Source organism: Meles meles, chromosome 8 (assembly GCF_922984935.1).
Source record: "Meles meles chromosome 8, mMelMel3.1 paternal haplotype, whole genome shotgun sequence".
NCBI classification, from domain to species: domain Eukaryota; kingdom Metazoa; phylum Chordata; class Mammalia; order Carnivora; family Mustelidae; genus Meles; species Meles meles.
Window position 1 is genome coordinate 99,924,792 of NC_060073.1, and position 23,298 is coordinate 99,948,089.

Here is a 23,298-nt window from a genome sequence, read left to right on the forward strand (position 1 = left end):
CACTGGGTGTGATGCCAAAACAATGAACACTGTTATGCTGTAAATAAACAAATAAAAAAAAAAAAAAAAACAAGGAAGAAGGGAGAAGAAGGGTGGACCAGAGCACAACTGTCCTGCTCTGGACTCACCATTTTTTCCTTCACTTCAACCGACTATCAAGTAAAATTCGATGCAAAGATCCTCTAGCCTGGTGTAGTCCTCTAAGGCACATTAGACTTAGTGTTGGAGGAATTAAGGACACTGTTTCTAATTCAAAACTAAGGGACCAGAGTCTAGGACAGATTACATTACTGCCCCATGTCACAGAATAGAAGTCATAAATCCAGAAGAGTGAGAGTTCCATCCACGGAGAGGGAACTTACTGACAGAGATATTGTACCCCTGCACCCCTGAACTCTCTTAACATCCCCTGATTTCCCCTTGATCAAATTCCTCCTCACTTGAATCTCAGAACTGCAAAAAACTAAAAAGAACATTACATAATATTGATCTCTGGATTTCCATCTCACAACAAGAGGGACATTCATAAATGAAATTCAAGAACTCATCCTCGTTAGGTCACAATATCTCAATACTTCCTGATCATTGTCTTTACCTCTGATGTCCTGGAAGGGCAATTTCAGGTTCTGAGGCTTTGGTCCCTTTGTTCTAAAAGGATGTTACATACACTTAATTTCAGGTATGCCCCAGACACCTTTCCAAAATACAAGTCATACTTTCTGATTATGTCTTTTTAGTTCTCTCAAGAAGCAGAGGAAAATAGTCTTTATCTCATTTGCCACTTGATAAAACACAGATGACTGAATGTGAGTTTAATGATACAATGCACCTGCTTATAAACAGAGTAGAAGCCTGCTCAGTCTCTTCCCCTTGGGATTATATTCTTTGTGGAGAAGCAAAATCAGAGGATTGTATTTACATTCTAGACCACACATCTGTCTTTAGTTCCTTAGGGACTCCAAATTTATTCAAGGTTTTTCATCACTCTAGGGAATGTCCATCTCCCAAGATGGAGCCAAAAATGAACTCCCATGTCCATGTCATTTTCATCTCTGAAGGGCAGTCTATTATACTGTTTATTTCTCTCTTTCTTCCCATATCCTAAATGGAAAATTTTCTGCCAGGGTTCTGCCTCCAGGATTCTTTATTTCTTTATCTGAAATTTGTCCAGAGAGAGAACATCTCATATCAATTGTCTCTTTCCTGGGATATCTCCAGTTTGCAATATCATATATTCCTTCTAAGGTTTTTACTTCTTTTTTTTTTAAGATTTTAGTTATTATTTGAGAGAGAGAAAGTGCACATGATCAGAAGGAGTGGCAGAGGGAGAAACAGCCTCCCCACTGAGCAAGGAGCACAAGAGAGGGCTCAATCCCAGGACCCTGAGGTCATGACTTGAGACAAAGTTGGACACTTAAGTGACTGATTCATTAGGCATCCCTACAGTTTTTACTTCTAAACATCTATTGGAAATTTGTACCTGACTATTCTGCTGGGACTTCTGTAACATTTCAGTAAGTGATGTCATCTATTCCTTTTCATCACACACACACACACACACACACACACACACACACACACACAAAATAAATGGGGCTCTGCAGTTAGTCAGTATGTGTACAAATCCTACCTCTAGTCTTACTAATAATATGATGGACAAATTACTTAATCTTCTTCCTTTGTGTCTTTGTAAAATGGCATGTTAAAAAAAACAAAAACGAAAGTTTTCATTAAGTTGTTATGATGATTAAGAGATAAAGCATAAGGAAAATGGCTAGAACAGTGCCTGTGCCACAGTAAATAGTCAATACCAGCTGTTCTTATATAGCTCCTCATAAATTCCAAGAGATCCTCCATCATCACACTCATCAGACATTTTTCCCTTTAATTCCTGTGCTCACCAGTAAATAATAACTCACCAGTAAATAATAAAAATGATTAACATCATTTTTGTCTTATTTGTTAACTACAGCACAGCATACCTAGTAAGAACTCAAATATTTCTAAAAATGATGTCCTCTGGTTGCAATCCCTCAGTATATTTCCACGTATTCTATGCTAAGCAATAGAGTTAGAACCACAATGACCTCCATTCCTGTCCCTCAGCCACCACACAAATTCAGGCAGTTTTTAGGTTTTAACTTAACTCTACTACTGAACTGTAGTGGCTCCTAAGGATTTTCTAGCATGTTCACATACACCCTCTTATTTAAGCATTTACATTACTGCTATAATGAGCTTTGAGAGCACAGATCTGCCATTCCCTACTTCAAGAACTTTCAGTCATTCTCTATCTAACTTGGGCAATTGAAAGTTTGTCATAAAACTATATCTTTTTTTTTTCATTTTTTAAATTTTTTTATTAACATATAATGTATTATTTGCCCCAGGGGTACAGGTCTGTGAGTCATCAGCCTTACACACTTCACAGCACTCACCATAGCACATACCCATCCCAGCGTCCATAACCCCACCACCCTCTTCCTACCCCTGCACCCCCCAGCAACACTCAGTTTGTTTCGTAAGATTGAGAGTCTCTTATGGTTTGTCTCCCTCTCTATCCCATCTTGTTTCAATTTTTCCCTCCCTACCCCCCACAGTCCCCCACCCAGCCTCTCAAATTCCTCATATCAGGGAGATCATATAATTATCTTTCTCTGATTGACTTATTTCACTCAGCATAATACCCTCTAGTTCCATCCACTTCATTGCAAATGGCAAGATTATGTTTCTTTTGATAGCTATATGGTATTCCTTTGTATATGTATACCGCATCTTCTTTTTTTTTTAATATCTTAAAACTGTGATTCAGCCTCAGTAAAACTAAAGAAGAAATTGAATAGAAGTTATTTTTTTCTTTCTACTCCATCCTTATAGGGTATAATTTAAAAATAATAATTTCATATATTTAAGATACATGACTTAGTTTTGTAAGTGTAAAGATTGTGAAACAATTGCCGTGATCAAATGAATCAAAATATCTATCACCTTATATAGTTATTTTTCTTTGTTTTTATACTGAGAACATTTAACAACCCTCTTAGCAAATTTGAAAGTATGAAATAAAGTTAACTATATTATACTCTAGTGACATGGGTGTACACTGGATCTCCAGAACTTACTCATCTTGAATAAAGGGAACCTTATACACCTTGACCAGCTCTGTAGAAGAACACCTTCCTTTTTCTCTACAAATTCACCAGTGCGTACCTATTGTGTGTGTTTTTTTTTAAAGATTTTATTTATTTATTTGGCAGAGAGAGATCACAAGTAGACAGAGAGGCAGGCAGAGAGAGAGAGAGGGAAGCAGGCTCGCTGCTGAGCAGAGAGCCCGAAGCGGAACTCGATCCCAGGACCCTGAGATCATGATCTGAGCCGAAGGCAGCGGCTTAACCCACTGAGCCACCCAGGCGCCCCTACCTACTGTCTTTTTGATAATTGCCATTTTTACAGACATGGCAAGACGATATATCATTGCGGTTTGCATTTGCATTTCCCTAATAATCAGTGATATTGAGCATCTTTACACACACGTGTTGAGCACTTCCATGTTTTCTTTGAGAAATGTGTATTCAGGTCCTTTGCCTGTTTTTAATAGAGTTATTTGTTTTGTAATGTTGTTACTACTGAGCTTCAAGTGCTCCTTACATATTTTGGAAATAAACTTTTATCAGATATATGGCTTACCAACATTTCTGCCAATTCTGTAGGTTGCTTTTTCACCTTGCTGATTGTTCCTTTCCTCAAGAGAAACTTAAAAAAAAATTTATTTCTTTATTTGAGACACAGAGAGAGAGAGAGAGAGCGCACAGAAGTACAGTGATAGGGCTCAATCCCAGGATCCTGACATCATGACCTGAGCGTAAGGCAGATGCTTAACTGACTGAACACCTAACCACCCTTACAGAAGATTTTATCTGATTTTATCCCACTTACGTATCTTTGGTGCTTGTTGCCTTTGTTTTTGGTGTCATAGCCAAGACAATCCTCCATTTTATGTAAAAACATATCTGGGTTTCTCATGTTTCCATTGGCCTTTTTGTCTCACTTTATGACAACACCACACTCTCTTGGTTACTCTACCTTTCTAGTAAGTTTTGTAACCAGGAAGTATGAATGAGTCTTCCTGCTTTACTCTTCTTCAAGATTGTTTTGGCTGTTCTCGGTCCCTTGAGTCTCCATATCAATTTTAGGACTATTTTTTGTATCCCACAATAAAAGAAGTCATTGGAATTTTGATTTGGATTCTGTTGAATATGTAGATCACTTTGGATAGCATTAACATCTTAATGATAGTAAATCTTCCAATCCATGAACATAAAGCATGTTTCCCTTTATTTATGCCTTTTGTGTTTTTTATCAGCAATATTTTTTCATTTTCATTTTAAAGCCTTTATCTTCTTGGTTAAGTATTTCATTCTATTCAATGCTGCTATAAATGGAACTGCTTTCTTAGTTCCCTTTAAGGACTGTTCATTGTTAGTGTATATAAAGACTACTAATTTCTGTATCTTGACTTTGTATCCTGTTACTATCCTAAGTTCCTTTGTGGTTTCAATTTGTGTGTGTGTGTGTGTGTGTGTGTGTGTGTGTGTGTGTAGGCTTTAGAATGCTCTACATACATGATCCTAGCATTTTCTCCTTAGTTTTTCTATTCTCTAATTTATCTCTGCTTTAGTCTTTATTTCCTTTCTCCTGCTGGTTTTGTGTTAGCTTTCTGCTTATTTTCCTACTTCTTTAAGTTGTAAAATAACTAAGGTCATTAATTTAAGATGTTTCTTGCTTTTTAATGTAAGCTTGCATAGATACAAATTTCTCCCTGGCCCCTGCTTTTGCAATATCCCATGCGTTTTGTTAAGTTTTGGCTTTGTTTTCAATCATATTAAATAGCCTCCAAATTCCCTTGTGTTTTCTTCTGATTCATTGGTTTCCTTAAGACAGCATTGTTCAATAACCACAAATTTGTGTATTATTCCGTTTTCCATCTGTTATTGATTTCCAACTTTATCCCATTGTGGTACGAGGCAATACCTTCTATGGTATTTCTCTTTTCAAATCTGGGGAGGTCCAATTTGTAGCTTAACATAGGGTCTATTTTGGAAAATATCTCATGTGCATTTGGGAAATTCTGCTTTTGTTAGGTGGATGTTTTATACATCTGGTAAATCTATTTAGTTAATTATGTAATTCAAATCTTATACTTCTTTCCTTATCTTATGTCTGGCTGTTCCAATATTGCGAATGGGAGATATGGTAGTAGGAGGTAAGAGGCAGCATGATAGGAGGACCCTATGCTGGTCTCATCCCTGAGCACACCTAGATAACTATCAAATCATTCTGAATACTCACAGAATTGACCTGGATACTGACAGGACAAACTTCACAACTAGAGGGGGACAAGAGCCCACACAGAGGAAGGTAGGAAGTGTGGAGAATTGGGTTAGGGGAAAAACTGATCATGGGTGCTGTGCAGGGGAGGAAGAACTGGGGGCAGAAAAAATCAACGAAGAGTGGAGTACCCAGGTGAAATATACAAAGAGAACACTTCCCCCACAGCCATTGGCTGGGAAAACAAGAGTGGGGCTCAAAACTGGAGATGAAAAGTTGGCAGGCTTGGCCAGAATAGAGTCCTGAGTACTGCCATACTATTGGAGAGAAAGCAGGCAAGCAACCCAGAAGCAGATAGTGGGATCTGGGGATCCCCTAAGGCAGTGGGAGAGACTGTTCCCCCTTCTTGGAGCACATCTGTGAGAGCCAGTGTTCACAGAGATGCCTCTCTGGTGACAAAAGAGCCAGTGGGCACCACCTCCCTCCCCTGCCCCTTGGCATAGACACAGAATTGTGTGCTGAGGACAGCTAACCTGAACACTTGTCACCTAGCATTTTGCTCCGAATCCCATGGCCCTGCATTCGGGCACGACTGCTTTTTCTGGTCAAAGATATACCAACCCAGCATGGTGAGACCCTCCCCCAGAAGACCAGCACAGATCCCTGCCCTGACCACATCCCTAAACCCTAGAGTTTTAAAAGTCAGCATGACTTGAGTGGAATAGAGCTCAAAGTGTGCTGTGTTGCTCCTGGCAGGCAAACAGCCCAGAGGCAGACATGGTGAAAATGGCGATGTCAAAATCACCCGTGAGGCACTGGGGAGGTTATTTACTTTTCTGAAAGTGCTTCCCTGAATGCAGCAAGCATGGAGACATCTCTGGGGACAAAGGAGCTGGCTGGTGCCATTTCCTCTCCCTGTTCCTGGGATAAACCAGCTTCAGCAAGTAGCACAACACTAACACTAGCTGCCTCACCTGCTTACACCAAGCCCCAGCCCCCTGTGCTCTCTGTTACTCCTTTTCTCCAAGTATGCCTGAGAACCAGAACAGTGGGCTCCTCCCCCAGAAGACTACCACAAACCCCCTACACACACCAAGTCTATTGACCATTGAATTTGCAAACCTTCAGCTCTCTTTTAACAAGCAGACCAGAGCACACCTAGTTAAAACTTGCCACCCTCTGGCCAAGGTCCAAACACTCCCCACTACAGGCAAGGAGAAACTCAACAGACGACTGACCTTAGAGAAAAACCAACCAACACAGAGCAGCAGAGTGCACACAACACACATCAGAGACACTTCTTGAAGTGCCAGGCCCTGCACGGTATACCATGTCTTCTTCATAAACCCACTACTCTCAGGACCATGAAATGCAACGGGCTTTGTTATCACACAGAAGAAGACAGAGACCTAGACAAAATGTCATGGTGTAGGAATGCATCCAGAAAGAACAAATAAAGGTCATGTCCAGAGATCAAATCAAAACAGATATAACTAATACACCTGATCCAGAATTTAAAACAACAATCAGGAGGACATGAGCTGGACTTCAGAAAAGCATAGAGGACACCAAGGAGTTCCTTATTCCAGAGATAAAAGATCTAAAAACGTGTCAGGCTGAAATGAAATTACAATAACAGAGATTCAAAACCGACTGGATGCAATAACCACAAGGTGGATGAAAGAGGAACCAATAAGTTATACAAAAGATAAAATTATGGAAAAAAATGATGCAGAAAAGAAGAGGGAAAGAAAAATTTGGATCACAAATGGAGACTTAGGGAACCCAATGAATCCATACAGTGTAATAACATTCATTTCAGAGGAATGACAGAAGAAGAAGACATGGTAAAGGGGGCAGAATGTTTATTTGAGGAAATTAGAGCTAAAAACATCCCGAATCTGGGGAAGGAAACAAACATCTAAATCCAGGAGGCACAGACAAATCTCATGAAAATCAACAAAAGCACAGAAACACCATGAGATTTCATAAAATTTGCAAAATATAGAGATAAAAATTCCTAAAGGTAGCAAGACCTAGAAGTCTCTACGTTACAAGGAGAACTGAATCAATAATAAAAAATCTCCCCATAAGCGAAAGTCCAGGACACAGGAAAATTCTACCAAATATTTAAAGAATACATACATATTCTTCACAAACTATTCCAGAAAGCACAAATGCAAGGAAAACTTACAAACTCATTCTATGAGGCCAGCACTACCTTGATTCCAAAACCACTAAAATGAGAAGTTTAGGCCAATATTCCTGATGAACATGGATGCAAAAATTCTCAACAACACATTAGCAAATAGAATCCAGTGGTACATGAAAAGAATCATCACCACAATCAAGTGGGATATGTTTCTGGTCTTCAGGAGTAATTCTGTATTTGCACATCAGTGAACATGATACAACACATTAATAAAAGAAAGGATAAAAACCATACAATCATCTCAAAAGTTGTAGAAAATGCGTTTGACAAAGTATAACATGCATCCATGATCAAAACCCTCAAGAAAGTAGGGATTAAGGGCTCATACCCCAATATCATAAAGGCCATATATGAAAAACCATAGATAATATCATCATCAAAGGGAACCTCAGCAATCAGAGAGCAATAAATAAATAAATAAATAAATAAATAAAATGCATCCATATCTGCAAGGGAGAAGTCAAACGTTCACTATTTGCAGATGGCTTTGAACTCTACATAGAAAACCCGACGAATCCACACACATAAAAAATTGCTAGAACTGATACAGGAATTCAGTTAAGTGACAGGATACTAACATCAATGTAGAAAAAATCTGTTGCATTTTTATTCATAAGTATTGAAGTAGCATAAAGAGAAATCAAGGAATCAATTTCATTTAGAGTTGCACTATAAGCCATAAGATACTTAGGAAAAATTTAAATGAAGAGGTAAAATATCTGTACTCAAAACCATAAAACACTTGTAATAAATTAAAGATGACCTAAGGAAATGGAAAGAGAGCTTGCACTCCCACCATCTTATGGTCAAGGTGGGGAGGGTTAAGGGGATGGGGTAGCCAGGTGACGGGTATTAAAGAGAGCACATGTTGTGATAAGCACTGGGTGTTATATGCAATGGATGAATCGTTGAACTCTACATCAAAAACCAATGATGTACTATTGAACATGATCATTAAAAAAAAAAAAAGAAATGTAAAGACATTCCATGCTCATGGATTGGAAGAAAAAATATGTTAAAACATCTGTAATACCCAAAGCAATCTACAAGCTGAATGCAATCATTCTCAAACTATGACCAGCATTTTACACAGAGCTAGAACAAACAATCCTAAAGTCTGTGTGGAACCAAAAAACATACAAATTAGCCAAATCAATCTTGAAAAAGAAAAACAAAGCTGGAGGCATCACAATTCCATACTTCAAGTTATATTACAAAGTTGTAATCATCAAGACGATATGGTGTGACACAAAAAACAGCCCATAGCTCAATGGCATAAAACAGAAAACCCAAAAATGGACCCACAATCATATGGTCAACTAATGACTGACAAAGCAGGAAAGAATATCTATGGAAAAAAAGACAGTCTCTTCAAAAATTGGTGTTGGGGGGCGCCTGGGTGGCTCAGAGGGTTAAAGCCTCTGCCTTCGGTTCAGGTCATGATCCCAGGGTCCTGGGATCGAGCCCCGCATCGGGCTCTCTCCTTGGTTGGGAGCCTGCTTCCTCCTCTCTCTCTCTGCCTGCCTCTCTGCCTACTTGTGATCTCTCTCTGTCGAATAAATAGATAAAATCTTAAAAAAAATTGGTGTTGGGAAAACTGGAGAGCTACATGCAAAAGAATGAAACAGGATCACTTGCTTATACAATACACACACACACACACACACACACACACAAAATTCCAAACAGAAGAAAGATCTAAATGAGACAGAAAACCAGCAAAATCCTAGAGGAGAAGTCAAGTAGTAATCTCATTGACATCAGCTGTAGCAACTTCTTACTAGATACGTCTCCTATTAGGAACTAATTAAGATAAAGAGCATCTGTACAGTGAAGGAAACAATCAAAAAAACTAAAAGGAAACTTTCATAATGGGAGAAGATATTCTCAAATAACATAACTGTTAGGGCTAGTATCCAAATTATATAAAGAACTTATCAACTCAAACCCATAAAACAAACTCAGGAAGAAAAAATGGGCAAAAGACATGAAAGGACATTTTTCTAAAGAAGACATACAGATGGACAGTAGACACATGAAAGATGTTAATATCACTGATCATCAGGGAAGCACAAATCAAAACTACAAAGAGATATTACCCCACATCTGTCAGAATGGATAAAATCAATCGTACAGGAAACAGCAGATATTGGCCAGGGTCAAGAGAAAAAGATACACTCTTAAACTGTTGGTGGGAATGCAAACTTGTGCAGCCATTCTGGAAAACAGTATGGAAGTTCCTCAAGAAGTTAGAAAAGACTATGTACGATCCAGCAATTGCACTACTAGGTATTTACCCAAAGCATATAAAAATACTGACTCAGAGGGATGCATACACCTCAATGTTTATAGCAACATTATCAATAGAGAAAAATTATAGAAAGAGCCCAAAGTCCATTGACTGTTAAATGGATAAAGCTGTGATTATCTATAATGGAATATTACTCTGCCATAAAAAGAATGAAATCTTGCTATTTACAATGAACTGGATGGAGATAGAGATTATTATGTTAAGTGAAAAAAGTCAGTCAAAGAAGGACAAATAATATATGATTTCATTCATATGTGGAATTTAAACAAGAAAAAAACCCAAAGGAATATAGGGGTGGGGAGAGAGAGCCAAACCATAAAACAGATTCTTGACTACACAGAACAAACCGAAGATTGCTGGAGGAGAGGTGGGCAGGTGATGGGTAAATGAGTACTGGAGATTAAGGAGGGAACTGGTTGCAATGACCACTGATATTGTATGAAAATGATAAATCAGGAAATTCTACACCTGACATTATATTACACCATATGGTCACTAACTGAAATTTAAATAAAAACTTGAAAGTGAGAAAAAACAAGAGGAGAGCAAAATAGACTACAAACAGTAGCAGACATGAATCAGAAGGTGAAGAATTTAGTCTAAATTTTTCTTTACAAGGCTGTGTAATATTAGGCAAATTTAACTATACAGAGCTCATTCTCCCATCCATACAATAAAAATAGTTTTATGATCAGTTATGTGTTGGTTTGACTGTACAAAGGTAAAAAACAAAAGTCTGAAAAAAGATTCTTGGTATATGATAGCTACAAATGAAAAAAGGATTAACCCTGATTGTCATTATGGAATCTTCAACCTCTGGCATTTAAAGGAGATATATTCTTCCTAATTACAGGATGGAAAAATGGGATTACAAACAGAGGATATGATACATATTCTACTACCAAGTGGCAGATAAGAACACCCCCAATAATACAATATAACCCTTTTGTTACCTAATTCAATACTTGAAACACAATTCATCATATTGCAGAAGTGGGGAGAAACTTGAAAATGAGGGAAAAATAGGCAACATGTTTCTTACGTAATGCTATTATTAAACAGAAGAAAAAGTGAAGATTTTGTGGTGTTGGTAAATTGGATTTGAACAACCTTTATCATATTAGGAAAAACTGCTAAGAAGATTGCCACTAAAAGTATTTAATCACAGAGAATCTCCCTTTGTGTAACAAACTACACAGATAGACACAGTTTCTGATCAAAATGTTCTCCTGCTGGGGCGCCTGGGTGGCTCAGTGGGTTAAAGCCTCTGCCTTAGGCTCAGGTCATGATCCCAGGGTCCTGGGATCGAGCCCCACATCGGGCTCTCTACTCCGCGGGGAGCCTGCTTCCTCCTCTCTCTCTTCTTGCCTCTCTGCCTAGTTGTGATTTCTCTCTGTCAAATTAATAAAATATTAAAAAAAAACCAATGTTCTCCTACTTACAGCTTTTCTCACAGCAAGTTTAATGTCCTGTTTCTTGAGCTGTAAACGAAGGGGTTCATCATGGGAACCAAACTGACATAAAAGACAGAGGAAATTTTTCCCTCATCCATAGACCAGCAGAAGATGGTGGAAGACACATAAACACACCTTATCCAAAGAAGAAAGAAACAGCAATTATGTGGGAGTTGCATGTGCTGAAGGCTTTGGACCTGCCCCCACTGGCGCTGATGCGCAGGATGCTGAAGAGTATGAAACCATAAGAGACAAACATGGTGACACTGGGCACAATCACACTGATGCTCAACACAATGAAAACCACCAGCTCATTCACATAGGTGCTGGTGCAGGAGAGCTGGAGCAGAGGGACGATACACACAAATGATGGTTGATGATATTTGCATCACAGAAGTCCAGTCTCAGCATGCATCCTGTGAGCCGTGGCATCCAAAAATGCCTTCAAGTATGAACCAAGCATAAGGATGGAACACACTTTGGGGGACATAGCAACATTATACAAAAGTGTGTTCCAGGTCGCCACATAGATCATAGGCCATTGATGTCAGCGCATAAGATTCAGAGGCACCAAAAAACCCAGAAAGGTAAAGGTGGGTCATGCATCCCATGTAGGAGATAATATCCTTCTTCGATGTGAAGTTCATCAGCATTTTGGGTGCAAACAAGGAAGAATAACAGAGGTCTGTGAAGGACAAATTGAAGAGGAAAAAGTACATGGGTTGTGGAGGTGTGAGTTCAGCACAATTAGAGTTATCAAGCACAAATTTCCCAACACAGTGACTATGTAGGTAACCAGAAACAGACAGAACAGGGGGACCTGGAGATCTGGTAGGTATGTTAGCCCCACAAGAATGAATTCAGTCACAAAGGAAGCATTTTCAGGAGGCATTCTTCTCCAAGGGAATTTGTGAACACAGGAGGAAAAGTTACACAGAAAACAACTCAATATTTCCTACCATATCTCCTCTCACAGAAATTGGGTTCACACTGGGAATATATGAAACTAGCCCACATTGGACCATAAAAATGCTTAACTATTAGCATAAATCAAAGGAGCCCTATTCCTAACCAGTAACATGGAGGCAGCAACCCCACTAAGCCAGTTTTGGCCTCTAATGGGAATTAGACTTGGTGTGGTGGGAATGAAGAACATTGTTCTAACCCCAAAATTTAAGACCAGAGTCTAGGAGAATTTGAGTTCCTGCCCCATGTCACAGAGTAAAAACTATAAATAGAAAGAATGAGAGTTCCATCCATAGAATTGATCAATTTTCTGAATCTTAAAATTCTATTGAATTCTCTTGCATTCTATTGAAATTCTATTGCATCTTGAAATCTAATGCCTCTGAACCTTCCCTCACCATGACCCTCCCTTCAAACAGTTCCTTCTATCCATTTCACATGAGTCTGAGGACTGCAAAACTGGAAAGAGAGTGGCATATCTTAGGTCCCTGGACTTTCATCACAAAAAGAAGACATGACTATAAATGGAATTCAGAAAATCATCCCCCTTCAGCAAGAATACTTTAGTGCTTCCTTATCAGTATTACCCCTGTGGTCCTGAAAGGACAGATTTAGTCTCCTTAGTTTTGCTCCCTTTGATTTGAGGAGGATATAACCCAAATGTAATTTCTGATAAGTCCCGAAAATCCTTCTGAACCACAGATAATAGTTTCTGACTATGAGTCCTCTCAAGCAGTAGACAAAAATAAACAGCGCTTATTTCTATCACTTTGGCCACTTGTTAAACACAGAAGACTTAAGGTGAGGGCAAAGATATAATGTCCTCAGTTGTAAACAGGATAGAAGCTTGCTCCATCTCTTATGCACGGAATGGTTTCTGATGTAATATGTAATAGGGCTTGAGGGGATTGTATTTACACAGCGGACCACAATGTGTATCTATTTCTTTAGGGACTCAAAATTTTACTCAAGGTTTCCCTCCACTGTAAGGATTAGGTATCTCCCGAAGAGGCACCAAAAATAAATTCTTATTTCCCTTTCAGCAACATGGCAGAAGAGGAAGATCTAGACCCTGTGACCCACATTAGCAGTGATTCTGAAATGTTTCCTATACAGATTTCCTTTGTAAAAATCCAGACACTAGTTAAGGTAATCCTGCTCCCAGTTAAAGCATGCATGTAGTCATATTGGAACTGCCAAGGATATCCTAGACGTCTTGTTGTTGTAACACTTTTCCTTTCCCAGCACCTTCAAATTGGGATGCCCCCCTCCCCAGTTTCTAGCTTCTCCTGGGGAGGAAAGAAGTACACCATGTGTCCAATGTCCCAACTTTTAGTAGGTGTGCCATGTCAGAAAACAGAGAGATAATAAGACACAGCATACTCCAGCTGTCCAGAGAGACAGACAAAAAAGATGGTGGTTTAGGCTGGAAGTCACCAGAGTTCCTCACCCAGGCTCAGGATAGAGTAAGCCATTGAAAACCCTTTTTCTACAGCTTCATTAAGGTGAGGGGAAAATGTGCACCACACATATAATAACATAACTTATCTGTGAGTTCCCTGAGGAACTGGCTCAGTCTCACTTGTTTAGAAAACAGATGCAACTCCAAATACAATGAATGCCTGGGTGTGGTGGGGGGCAACTAAGAACATTCTTGAGTCCAAGACAAGACCATGAATACTAGGACAGAGGACTGATTTGTCAAATGTGAAGACACCAATTCAGAGAGTCAGTGAAAATGGAGACAAGTTGAAATTCTTTTCAAAAAGGAACAAGAGAAATTTCCACAAACAGACACTAATGAATTGGAAGTATGTGATTTACCAGACTGAGAATTCAAAATAACTGCCATAAAGATGCTCACTGGAGTCAGAAACAATAAAAAAAAACATAGAAAAATTTCAGCACAGTGTTAGAAAACTTAAAAGACTATTAAACAGTGCACATGAGTGGCTCAGTTGGTTAAGTGTCTGCTTTCAGCTCAGATTGTGATGTCAAGGTCCTGAGATCCACCCTGCATCTGGCTCCCCACTCAGCAGAGAGTCTGATTCTCCCTCTGCTTCTCCCCACCATTTGTGTTCTCTTTCTCTTTCAAATAAATAAATAAACAGATTCTTTAAAAAAGTCTTAAATAGAAATCATGAGGCTGAGGAAAACAACAGCTGAAATGAAAACATTCAGCATGGGTTCAAGAGCAAATGAGATCAAACAAACAAAGGGATCCCTGAATTTGATTAAAGGTCACTAAAAGTATCCAGTCAGAAGGGCAAAATAATGAAGACAGTCTGAGGAACTTATTGAAAACGACCAAGGCGATCAATATATGCATTTAAGAAACCCCACTAGGAGACAGAAAAAGCCAGAAAGCATATTCAAACAAACAAACAAACAAAAAAGGCTGAAAAATTCACAAATCATGGCAACTTCCCAATACTGTGACCTATTTAAAGGAAGAAAGAACCCACAAAAAAACCGAAATGTGTGTGTGTGTAATTTTATATATATAGTCAACTACTTATCCACTCTCAATTTTTCTTAACTGATCCAAACGCACTTCTCCCTTCAGACCCCATTCCTATAATAATTTCCAGGAATTATTCTTATTTAGGCAGGTGAGATATAAAAGGCTCTAACCCTATATCCTGGAACTCAACAAAAATTTCCTGATGAATCATCTCAAAACTTAAGTAGGACTGTGATATCTGGTTCTGATTCAATCATTATGTTCCATGATACCTCTGGTGATTGAAGCAGTCTTTTCCCTATGCCTAAATATATCCATTTTTCAATATTCCCAAATTAATATGATCAAACAATTGTCAAAGTAATGCCTAAAGAAGTTCTTTAAGAAAAGATTTTATCAAACAACAACAAAAACGAAAATTATATTGCAAATGACATATCAGATAAAGGGCTAGTATCCAAAATCTATAAAGAGCTTAGCAAACTCAACACCAGAAGAACAAATAATCCAATCAAGAAATGGGCAGAGGGGCGCCTGGGTGCCTCAGTGGGTTAAGCCACTGCCTTCAGCTCAGGTCATGATCTCGGTGTCCTGGGATCGAGTCCCACATCAGGCTCTCTGCTCAGCAGGGAGCCTGCTTCCCTCTCTCTCTCTGTGCCTGCCTCTCTGTCTACCAGTGATCTCTCTGTGTTAAATAAATAAATAAATAATCTTAAAAAAAAAGAAATGGGCAGAGGACATGAACAGACATTTCTGCAAAGAAGACATACAGATGGCCAACAGACATATGAAAAAATGCACCACATCTCTTGGCATCAGGGAAATACAAATCAAAACCACAATGAGATACCACCTCACACCAGACAGAATGGTTAAAATTAATGAGTCAGGAAATGACAGATGCTGGCGAGGAGGCGGAGAAAGGGGAACCCTCCTACACTGTTGGTGGGAATGCAAGCTGGTGCAACCACTCTGGAAAACAGCATGGAGGTTCCTCAAAAAGTTGAAAATAGAGCTACCCTATGACCCAGCAATTGCACGACTGGGTATTTACCCTAAAGATACAAACGTAGTGATCCGAAGGAGCACGTGCACCCGAATGTTTATAGCAGCAATGTCCACAATAGCCAAATGATGGAAAGAACCTAGATGTCCATCAACAGATGAATGGATAAAGAAGAAGTGGTATATATATGCAGTGGAATACTATGCAGCCATCAAAAGAAATGAAATCTTGCCATTTGTGATGATGTGGATGGAACTAGAGGGTATTGCGCTTAGCGATATAAGTCAATTGGAGAATGACAACTATCATATGATAACCCTGATATGAGGAAGTGGAGATGCAAGTGGGGGGTTTGGGGGGTAGGAAAAGAATAAATGAAACAAGATGGGATTTGGAGGGAGACAAACCATAAGTGACTCTTAATCTCACAAAACATACGGAGGATTGCTAGGGGGAGGGGTGTCAGGACAGGGTGGTGTGGTTATGGACATTGGAGAGGGTATGTGCTATGGTGAGTGCTGTGAAGTGTGTGAACCTGGCAATTCACAGACCTGTACCCCTGGGGATTAAAATACATTATATGTTTATAAAAATTTTTTAAAACTTAATAAAAAAAGAGAAAAGAAAAATATAAAAGCAGCAAGACAAAAATAAGTCCCTAGTTACAAGGGAGGTCAAATAGGATTAGCAGCAGATCTGCCAAGAGAAACTTGGTAAGACAGAAAAAAGTGGCATGATACTATTCAATGTGCTCAAAGGGAAAATTCATAGGCAAGAAGATGTTATCCAGCAAGGCTGTCATTTATAATAGAAGGAGAGATAAAGAGTTTCCCAAACACACAAAAACTAAATGAGTTCACAACCACTAAACTAGCCCTGCAAGAAATAGTAAAGGAGACTCTTCAGTAAATACAGACCAAAAGTGACAAAGACAAAAAGGGAACAGAGAAAATATCCAGAAACAATGACAAACCAAGTAATAAAATGGCACTAAATTCATATCAACAATTACTCAGAATGTAAATGGACTGAATGCTCCAATCAAAACACATAGGGTATCAGAATGGATAAAATACAAGACACATCTATATGTTGCCGACAAGAGACTAATTTTACACCTAAAGACACCTGCAGATTGAAAGTGAGGGAATGGAGAAATATTTACCATGCAAATGGGTATCAAAAGTAAGCCAGAGAAGCAATACGTTTATCAGACAAACTAGATTTTAAACCAAAGACTATAACATAAGATGAAGATGGGTATGATACAATAATTAGGAGGACTATCCAACAAGAAGATCTAACAACTGTAAATATGTATACCCCCCCATGAGAGCACCAAAATATATCAAACAATTAATAACAAACATAAGGGAACTCATTGAAAATAGTAGGTGACTTTAATATCCCATTTATATCAGTAGACACATCATCTAAGCAGAAAATCAACAAGGAAACAGTTGCTTTCAATGACACACTAGACCAGATGGACTTAACCGATATATTCAGAACATTTCACTCTAAAGGATCAGAATATACATTCCTTTCAAGTGCGTATGGGTCATTCTCCAGAATAGATCACATACAGGTCACAAATCAGGCCTCAACAAGTACACTTAGATTGAGATCATACCATGCATTTTTTTTACCATGCATATTTTCTAATCACAACACTGTAAACCTTGAAATCATTCATAAGAAAAAATTTGGAAAAAAAAATTTGGGAAGACCACAAATATATAGAGATTAAACAACATGCTACAAAATAATGAATGAATCAACCATTAAATTAAAGAAGAAATTAAAATAAAAAGCATGAAACAATGAAAATGAAAACATAGTGGTCTGAAACCTTTGGGATTCAGCAAAAGAAGTCAGAAGAGGGAAATCTATAGCAATATAAACCTACCTTAAGAAGCAAGAAAAATCTAAATAAACAACATAACCTTACACTTAAAGGATCTAGAAAAAGAGCAACAAGTTCAGCCTAAATAAAGAAGAAGAAGGGAAATAATAAAGATTAGATAGAAATAAATGATATAGAAACTACAAAATAATACAACAAATCAAGAAAAGCAGGAAGTCATTGTTGAAATCAACAAAATTGATAAACGCCTACCCAAACTTATCAAAAAAGAAAAGAGAATGGGGCCAAATAAATAGAATCACAAATGAGAGAGGAGAAATAACAGCCAACACCACAGAAATACAAAGAGGTATAAGAGAACAATATGAAAACTATATGCCAACAAACTGGATAACCTGGAATAAAAGGATAAAGTCTTAAACACATATAAAATAACAACTCTGAAACAGAAAGAAATAGAGAACATGAACAGACAAATAACCAGCAAAGAAATTGAATCTGTAATCAAATACCTCCCAAGAAACAAAGTCAAGGGGCAGATAGTCTCACAGGGGAATACTACCAAATATTTAAAGAATATCTATCATTTACATCGACATGGATGGAATTGAAGGGTATTATGTTAAGTGAAATAAGTCAACCAGAGAAACACAATTATCACATGGTTTCACTCATATGTGGAACTTACAGAATAGCGCAGAGGACCATAAGGGAAGGGAGGGAACTGTATTCGAAGAAATCACAGAGGGAGACAAATCATATGAGACTTCTGACTCCAGGAAATAAACCAACGGTTCTGGAAAGGGGATAGGGAAAATGGGTGATGGGCATTAAAGAGAGCATGTGTTGTGATGAGCACTGGGTGCTGTACTCAACTGATGAATCATTGAACATTATATTAAAAACTAATCCTGTACCATAACTTGCTTGATTGAACTGAAAGAGGAAAGGAAAAAGAAGAAAGAAAGAGAAGAGTTAATACCTGTTTTCCTCAAGCTATTCCACAAATAAAAATGGAAGAAAAACTTCTAAATTTATTCTACGAGATCAGCATTACCCTGATACCAAAATCACAAAGACCCCACTAAAATAAAGAACTACAGGCCTATATTCTTGATGAACACAGATGAAAAAATCTCAGTTAAATACCAGCAAATTGAATCCAACACTACATTAAAAGAATCATTCACCATAATAAAGTGTGATTTACTCCTGGGATGCAAGGTGGCTGCATATTCACAAATCAATCAATGGGATATACCACACTAATAAATTAAAGGATGAAAACCATATGATCCTATCATTATAGGCAGAAAAAGCATTTCACAGAGTACAACATCCATTCATGATAAAATCCTCAACCAATCAGCGGTAGAGGAAACATTCCTCAACATAGTAAAAGCCATATATGAAAACCCACAGGTAATATCATCCTCAACTATATCCTCAGTTGTAGGGGCGGGCCAGGCCAGCTAGAGGAGATGGCCAATCTTTGGGGCATGCATAAATTTACTGAGGTGAGTTGCAATTCCACTGGCCACTTGTGTGTGTGCCAGGATCAACCACCTCTATAAAGGCTGGTCTGTGAGGCTGCAAAGGGGGGGGGATAGTAGCAGGAGGAGTTAGGGTAGCCGGTAGTAGGAGCCATTGGGAGCCCTTAGGGTAGTGGAAGTGAGGGGTTGTGGAGAGTGACAGCGCCGTTTTCATCATCAGGAGCGGCATTGCTGGGAGCCTTGGCGCCCCAAGCAGCGATGCTATCACTAGGCGCCCCGGGGAGCAGCCTCCTCAGGAGCAGCCACACCCCAGGCGCGGCCTCATCTGCAGCAGCCTCGTCTGGGGGAGCGGCCCCCACCGGAGCGGCCTCATCACCAGCGGCCTCATCGCCAGTGGCCACGTCCTGGGGAGCAGCCTCATCTACAGCAGCCTCGCTGGCCTGGAGCAGCAGCGCCACCACGAGTGGCCTCTCCGCCCGCGCTGCGGCGCTGTCACTAGACAGTTGGGAGTGGCCTCGTCAGGAGCAGCCTTGCACCCGGGAGCAGCTTGTGGTACAGTGAGGATGAGGCAGGGAGCCTCCAGGAGGGACCCCAGGGCAAGGAGGCAGTGGCCCCCAGCAAGACTCAGGCACCTACCGGTCAGTTTGATTTCTAATGCATGGGACTCAGGCACCTACTGGTCAGTTTGATTTCTAATGCACAGGGCTTGGGCACCTACCGGTCAGATTTGTTTCTGTTGCATGGCGCAAAATAAAGCTTTGCTTGATTTTCGCTTTGTGTCAGTCTCGTTCCTTTGATCACGGACCCTAACATAGTCAGTAACAAGGGAGCAATGGCCACTCTCATCATTAATATTTAACATAATACCGGAAGTGATAGCCTCAGTAATTGGACAACAAAGGAAATAAAAAGCATCCAAATTTGCAAGGAAGAAGGTAAACACTATTTGCACATGACATGACACTATATAGAAAGCCCAAGAGACTCCACTAGCAAATTGCAAGAAGGGATAGAAAATTCAAGTAAAGTTGCAGGATACAAAATCAATGTAGAGAAATCTATTACATTTCTATACACCAATAATGAAGCAACAGAAACAGAAATCAAGGAACTGATCCCACTTACAATAGCACCAAACACTATAAGATACCTACGAATAAACCTAACCAAAGAGGTAAAAGAAAACTATAGAACACTTATGAAAGAAATTCAAAACAACATAAAGAAATGGAAAGACAGGGACGCCTGGGTGGCTCAGTTGGTTAAGCGGCTGCCTTCAGCTCAGGTCATGATCCCAGCATCCTGGGATCGAGTCCCACATCAGGCTCCTTGCTCTGCAGGGAGCCTGCTTCTCCCCCTGCCTCTGCCTGCCACTCTGTCTGCCTGTGCTCCCTCACTCTCTCTTCCCCTTTCTCTCTGACAAATAAATGAATAATATCTTTTTAAAATCTTGGGAGCAAATCTCTCTGCCTCTAGTACATGAACGTTGTTTCCATTCGTGAGATTGGGAAAATTTTCATAGACAACTTCTTCCACTATATCTTCTAGACTTCTTTCTTTTTCCTCCTCTTCAGGGATTCCAATAATTCTGACGTTGGAACGTTTCATGGCATTTTATTTCCCTGATTCTGTTTTCGTGGCTTCTGAGCTGTTTGTTCCAGGCTTCCTCCTGATCCTTTCTCTCTATCTGTTTGTCCTCCAGATCACTAATTCTATCTTCTGTCTCAGTTACCCTACCTTTTAGAGAATTTAGATTAGATTGGAACTCATTGAGAGCATTTTGAACCTCATCCCTGGTGGCTTTCAGTTTTGCCCTAACATTGTGAACATCATCCCTGGTGGCTTTCAGTTCTGCCCTAATCAGTTCTGTTTGGTCATCCATGGCTTTCTCCAACCTAGCTATTGCCTGGATAATTGTTAGTCTGAATTCCTTTTCTGACATATTTTCTACGTCGATAGCCATTAGCTCTGTTGCAGAAGGTCCATTCTCTGTACTTTTCTTCTGTTGGGTATTCCTCCTCCTAGTCATTTTGGTAAGAGATGACTAAACAGATGCAGCTGGACTTATCGATTGTGGTGCAGTCAATGTGCACCCTGGAACGCTTCTGTGCAATCAGGGTTCCCCACCCAAATGAGAGAAAACAGAAAAGAAAAAGAAATAGAGAAGAAGAAAGAAAAAAAAGGGGGGGGAAAGAAAAAAGGAAAAAAAAACGAGAGAGAGAGAGAATTGAAAAGAAGGGAAGATAAAAAAGTGCTATCGTGAGTGCTGTGAAGTGTGTAAACCTGGCGATTCACAGACCTGTACCCCTTGGGATAAAAATACATTATATGTTTATTAAAAAAAAAAATTTGGAAGGGGAGGCGAACCATAAGAGACTATGGACTCTGAAAAACAACCTGAGGGTTTTGAAGGGTCAGGGGTGGGAGGTTGGGGGAACAGGTGGTGGGTAATGGGGAGGGCACGTTTTGCATGGAGCACTGGGTGTTGTGCAAAAAGAATGAATACTGTTACGCTGAAAAAATAAATAAAATGGAAAAAAAAAAGAAAAAAAAAAAAAAAAAAGAGAAGGCTCACCCCAAATGGGCCCCAAGGTAAGATTTGTGAAGTATATAAACAAAAACAGACAAACAAAAAGACTGATAAAAGTATATGACAAGAGAAAAAAATATATATATAAGCAAAAAAAGGGAAGAACCTCATCAGAAAGAACCCCAAGTATAAGATTTATATATTATCAGGACAATCACAAATTCACAGAAACACTGGCAGAAGGAACAATTGGGAGAGTGGTTATAAATTCTCAGTATGGGTGAGGAAGGTTATTTTGATTCTTCCTGAAGGTATCTTGATGTTTTTTTTAAGGGACTCAACTTTCCTAAGTTACAGGGGGATTAGAAACTGGTTTGCCTATAGGGGTAGCATTGATTGTGGAAAGGGGATTACCTTGAAGTTTAACTCTATATGTATAGTGGAAAATAAAAATTAAAAAAGAATAAACTAGACTAAACTAAGTTAAAATTAAAAAAAGAATTTAAAAAATAGAAAAGCAAAAGAAAAACACGGGTGTATGTATCCAAAAGTTCAGGTTAGAATGTTATTAAAGAATTTTATGTACTGGACATCTCAGTGTGATGGTAAATAGGTTAAAAAATTATCTGTATGTATTAAAAAAAGAAGAACCAGAATATTGGTAAAGAGTTAAAAATAAAATTTGTATTTATGAAGTAGTGGTGGTTGTTCTCTTGTAGTCTTTTTTTTTTTCTTCCTTCCTGGTTGGTTTTCTGGGGGAGGGGCCTGCCACGTGGGTTTTCAGACAATGATGTTCCCTGAGTTAGGTCCTCCCGCTCCCCTCAAGGGGGTGGGCTCTGAGGAAACTGTTTTTTTTCAGCCTTTTGTTCTCTGGGGGTTTTTATGTTCTTTCATCTGTTTTCTCTCGCCTTGACAGCTTGTGATGGTTTTTGGAGTTTTAGAGGAGAGCAAATTGCACCCCGACCTCCCTCGCAGAGAGAAGCCTCAGAATGTTCTGCAGAGCTGCTGGCAGAGTCAATTCTGAATCAAGGTCCCTGGGGATGCAGGAGCTCCTCGTTGTACCCAATACCAGGGCACAGGCGGCTGTCTAGGCAGCTCCAGACTGCCAGAGAGGTTCCAAGCAGAGATTTCACACTGAGATTTTCCCCCTGTCCTGGGCTGGGAATGTCTGGTTTTTCCCGATGCCAGAGCTCCAGGCTAGCACCTTTGAGCACCTCTCCCAAGGGAGGGTGTGGGACGTGCTTCTTTCAGGATTGCTGTCTGGCCAGGCTCCCAGCCCCTCACAGGAGCCTGACCCCACTTGTTCTCGGGCGCGCTGGCAGCTCTGGTGCACTGGCCGCTCAGGGACGGAGACCTGATTTCTCCGCCGCACTCTCTGGCTCAGCACCAGGGGAGGCTGTCCTGGGTCCGGGGACTTAGGTCCCTGTCCCTAACCGCCCAGATTCCCACTATTCCTCCCCCCACCCGCCCCGCGATCCTTTGCTCTTTGTTTTTTGAGTGCTTTCAACCAGACTCCAAGTTACTGCTGGTCCCCAGATGCAGAGCACTCTCGTGTTGGGGTGTTACTTTCCAATCGGTCACCTCTGGTGGCTCCCTCCCCCTTTTGTTTATCTTCCGATATCAGTCTGATGCTCCCAGTCAGCTTTACCTGCCACTGGCTTCTTCTG

The 23,298-nt window shown here is 39.7% G+C and overlaps 1 pseudogene; it reads right to left on the reverse strand.

The window, feature by feature from the left end:
* Positions 1-11,263: 11,263 nt before the first annotated feature.
* LOC123948828 lies at positions 11,264-12,197 on the reverse strand (annotated as a pseudogene).
* Between the last annotated feature and the right edge of the window lie 11,101 nt (positions 12,198-23,298).